Raw genomic sequence first — 4969 nt, forward strand, 5'->3', positions numbered from 1 at the left:
CAGCCAAACTTTGTTCCTGGGCTAAATTAAATTAATCTACTGCTGCTCGGGTCCCCTAGTTTTGATTAGTTCCAGACCTTCTGATCAACAGCCTGATGGACGGCTCATATTTAGCACCGCTGCTGCGGGCGAACGTCGACGTCCACGTCCAGACCTTGGCTGGCTTACTATAAATTCCGTGACTCGGAGGGGAAGAGCAGAGGCAGAGCAACCACCAGACTCCGAGAGGTAGAGGCAGTAGCAGAGCAGAAGCAGAGGCAGAGCCGCTCCCATTGTGGGTGGCCATGGCCGCCGGATTCCCTCTCGCGGCGTGCATCCTCGCCTTCCACCTCTCCCTTCTCCTCTCGCCGTCCTCCGCACTCCCCCGGCTCTCCGAAACGGAGAGCTCCGTAGTCCGCCATGGCGTGGGCATCAGGCCCGCCTACCACTTCCTGCCCGCCAAGAACTGGCAGAACGGTACGTAGCAACTCCATCTAGCTGCTCTCTTTTCACGAACGAATGAATTAAGCCATTAGCTAATCTGATCCTTGTTGCATGTGTACACATGTCCGACTAATTTGCTGCTTTTGGGATGATGGATGGATCATTCATGCATGCATGGTGACTTCCGGATACGTGCAGATCCGAATGGTACGTACACGACGTCTTCTGTATAATTGCTTTGCTTGCTTACTTGCTCGATCAAGCAGTGTGCCTGCTTGCTTGCTTGTTAGCTAGAGTACGTGCGAAGGAGACATCACATACTGGACGCGTATGATTAGACTCGACTTTCCTCCATTAATTTTTTCTTTAGATTCCCGTCTTGGACCCGTATTTTCTTTAGATCATCCTAAATCAGCCCATGCCCATGATTGCGATAGGGCTGCTTTTGTGTCATGTGTTCCTGTCCTGCCCCTGCGTGTGTGCCTGTATTGGACGTCACTTTGTGTTGCTATGTAAGAGCGAGTCCAACTGAAGAAACAAATTTTGACACCCTAAATCTTCATTTGCATTTCGCAAAAAATAAAATAAAATAATCCTCATTTGCAGAGCCTCGCTAAAAGATCCCTTCTCCATTTTTATTATCTTTCCAACCTCCCCAAAACATGTCTAATAATTATATTTTCTAACGGTTATATTCAAAACAACCATATGACAAAGATTCAATGTAATACGTTAATAATATAACATATAAATTTTCAAATGATTTAATAAATTTGATTTTTGAATTTGACAATGTATTGCCATTAATGTTGACTCAAATCACTACACACACAGCACGCACATAACACAACGCAAGACACGCATGCCTATACATATTCACTTACTCAGTCACACATCTCTCCCACAGCAATGCGTGAATTGCATGTAAATATCAGTGATCACTTTGGACACAGAGATTTTATCCACCCATTTACCCCGATGACCTATTGTTTCTGCCAATGTCCCCTAACCACATGTAAGAGTCCAACCACCTAAAACTACATTTGGTTAGCTCGAGAATCTCAGGATTAGAAAAGAATGGTTTTTCCTTCTTCTCAATTTTTTCTTTTGATAAACAGAGCTTCCTCTCCAATTTCTGTTATTAGATATCACTTGTCTGTTACAGCATGGTTTTCCCTAAAACCGGATTAATGAGTTCTAGGACAAATGAGTATTAATCGGTTTTCTACAAATCAGTTTGGTCTATCCTGGATATACGTGTCTCATCGCAAATGACAAATGACTATTAACCATGTGCTCCAATTTCCAGCAATCACTATTCTATTATAGTAAGTTTGTATAACTAACAAACATGTCTAACAATTATACTTTCTAAGAATTAATTTTTTGTGGGGAACAATCATAATCTCTAACTGTTGTATTCACAACAGCCATATATGACAAGAATTTTTCATGTAATAATTTAGTTATGTACATATATTTCAGTAGTTTAGTAACATCCATTTTTTTTGTCAACATACTACCCACACAAGACAAGCACGTCTCTCTCCCTGGACCATGCGTGAGTTGCACGTTAACATCAGTGATGCGTATCCGATCACTAGATACCTTGAGTTGTCGTCGCTCGGTCAGTTGCTAGAGAGATTCGTGCATATGCAAAGAATCCAGCACCACACGACACCACTGATGTTAACAGTAGTGGTAGCAACTTATACTGTTGGAGATAAATGTAGCTTTATTTCACATATACCTAGTGCTTGATTTTAATTAGTTCACGTTGCTTTATTTGGAATATGCGTGCTCACGCGGACGTTGCATGGCGGCACGCTCTCGTTCTTTCACGTACGTATTCAAGCGGCGCCACACCACACCGTCGCACTGTCCATCAAACTATACATTGACCACAAACACCATCCACCTTCTATTCTTCAATCATGCACTGTTCATTTTTAAACAGGAAACGCCCATCAAACTATTCCAGCATGTGTCTTTATGCAATAATGCTACACCCACGTTAACCTTCCTTTACCGACTAAACATGGTTTCTTGCAGTTAGAGAAGCCTGGCTAGGTGCTCCGAAATTTTTTTCCCGCGGTTTTTTTTCTCATAAGCAAAACATCTTCGCAGTGGTAATTAACTGACGGTTATGTACAGGGCCAATGTACCACAACGGCGTGTACCACCTCTTCTACCAGTACAACCCGCTGAGCGCGACATGGGGCGCTGGCAACCTCTCATGGGGTCACTCCATATCCCGCGACCTTGTGAACTGGGCTGCCCTCGATACAGCACTCGACCCCACCGCCCCCTTTGACAATAATGGCTGCTGGTCCGGCTCTGCCACAATCCTCCCGGGCAGCATCCCGGCCTTGATGTACACCGGCCGCATCGACGCGGGCAAGGAGGTGCAGGTGCAGAACATTGCCTTCCCCAAGAACCCTGCCGACCCGTTCCTCCGCGAGTGGGTCAAGCCCGCCTATAACCCGGTCATACGGCTCCCGATCGACGTCCCTGGAGACAAATTTCGTGACCCAACCACGGCATGGGTGGGCGGCGACGGCATGTGGCGTATCGCCGTTGCGGCCAAGGTCGGCGGCCCTAGTGGCATTGCCTCAACGCTCATCTACCGGAGTAAGGACTTCCGACGCTGGAAGCGGAACGCCTTGCCATTGTACATGTCACACACTGCTGACATGGTCGAGTGCCCGGACCTATTCCCGGTGGCGGAGCCTGGCGTGGAGGAGGGACGCCTCGGCTACACGTCCGGAATGGCGAGTGGTGTTCTGAGGCACGTGCTGAAGCTGAGCGTGATGGAGACGACCCAAGACTACTACGCAGTTGGGAGGTATGACGATGTGGTGGACACCTTTGTGCCGGAGATGGACGGCGAGCGCAGCGTCGACGATTGCCGAACATGGCGCCGCCTCGACTACGGCCACATGTATGCGTCAAAGACCTTCTTTGACGCACGCAAGAACCGGCGTGTGCTGTGGGCATGGGCCAATGAGTCGGATAGCAAGGACGACGACATCGCCAAGGGCTGGTCGGGCGTTCAGGTTGGCATCCTCCCGTCAATTTCCGATCAACTAACTGATCATCCATATTATGATATTTTCTATGACGTGTGCATGCAGAGGTTTCCGATGAAGGTCTAGCTGGACAAAGACGGTAAACAGCTACGACAGTGGCCGATCGAGGAGATCGAGACGTTAAGGAGTAAACAAGTCATCTACTGGCTCGAAGCACAGGTGAATGCCGGTGGCGTAAACAAGATTGTTGGCGCGGGTGCGCAGGTTGACGTAGAGGCCATCTTCGAGATCCCATCCCTGGAAGAGGCCGAGACCTTCGAGCCAAACTGGTTGCTGGACCCGCAGAAGCTATGCGAGGAGAAGCGTGCATCTATGCCGGGTGGGGTTGGCCCATTCGGGCTGCTCGTCATGGCCTCCGATGACTTGCGGGAGCACACAGCTATTTTCTTCAGAGTGTTTAGACACAACCATAACTACAAAATTCTCATGTGCACCGACCTCACAAGGTACGATCAAAACACAACTCCCTTAATGTAGATGGAATTTTCCACTGTTGTAAGCTAATATTTTTGTTGTTTCGATTTCTGTAACTCGTGTTGCAACAAAATAAGTAGATCAAATGTGAGGGATGAAGTGTATAAGCCGCCATATGGAGCGTTTGTGGACATAGACATCGAGCAACATGGGAGGACCATATCTCTTAGAACATTGGTAATCAAAATTCTTCGTCCGTCCTTTGATTCGTGAGATGCATTTAGTGAAAATCTTGTGATGTCGTTCCCTTCTCTCAACAAACAGATTGATCAATCCGTGGTGGAGAGCTTTGGAGGAGGGGGGCGGACATGCATCACGGCACGAGTGTACCCTGAGCATGCGGAAAACAACAACAGCGAGGTGTTTGTGTTCAATAACGGGACCGGCATCGTGAAAGTGTCTAGGCTCGAGGCATGGAGGCTGGCAACGGCTGCGGTAAACGTTGTGCATGGCGGGAGAATTCCTTAAGTGTTAAGTTAAAACCGACTTGGTCCGAAGAGAAACTACACGACAGTTTATTATGTAGAAGTGAGGCTCGAATGATGACCGACTAGACCACCACCTCGTTATGCGAGGCTGTAAGACCCATGGCATTTCTCACTATATAGTAAGGCGTTATTGTAGCATTTTGGATGTGAAAATAATGAGTGTCAACCACGTGGGGAGCTTCCATTCTCTCAAGTTATATATGTCACTTATAACCTTTCATGCACTTTAAACATCTACTTTACTAGGACCAGAAACAACAACGAATTTGTGTTTATCTAACTTTAATATAAATAAAAAAATTGTGATAGGGTGTTTGATGTAATAAATATTAGGCTAATTGAAATGATAGTGAGATGAAATAAAGGAGGTAATGTAAATAAAAGTGGGTGATACCCAATTAGAGTAAATGTTCTGGACAGTTGGCTTCTAAAAATCATGGACTGTTTTTGTTGTTGTGGGGAATCAAGGGGTTGTCTTTAGCAAGAGCCGCCTCC

General features: G+C 46.7%; 1 pseudogene across 1 annotated transcript; it reads left to right on the plus strand.

The window, feature by feature from the left end:
• The first annotated feature begins 201 nt into the window (after positions 1–201).
• Positions 202–4667, plus strand: LOC125540296 (fructan 6-exohydrolase-like; annotated as a pseudogene). The gene is made up of 6 exons (XR_015617706.1): positions 202–456; positions 622–630; positions 2578–3479; positions 3558–3958; positions 4067–4163; positions 4251–4667. The product of XR_015617706.1 is annotated as a fructan 6-exohydrolase-like (transcript).
• Positions 4668–4969: the final 302 nt, after the last annotated feature.

This window comes from Triticum urartu, chromosome 2A (assembly GCF_056163025.1).
Source record: "Triticum urartu cultivar PI428250 chromosome 2A, HENAU_Tu73, whole genome shotgun sequence".
Lineage (NCBI taxonomy): Eukaryota > Viridiplantae > Streptophyta > Magnoliopsida > Poales > Poaceae > Triticum > Triticum urartu.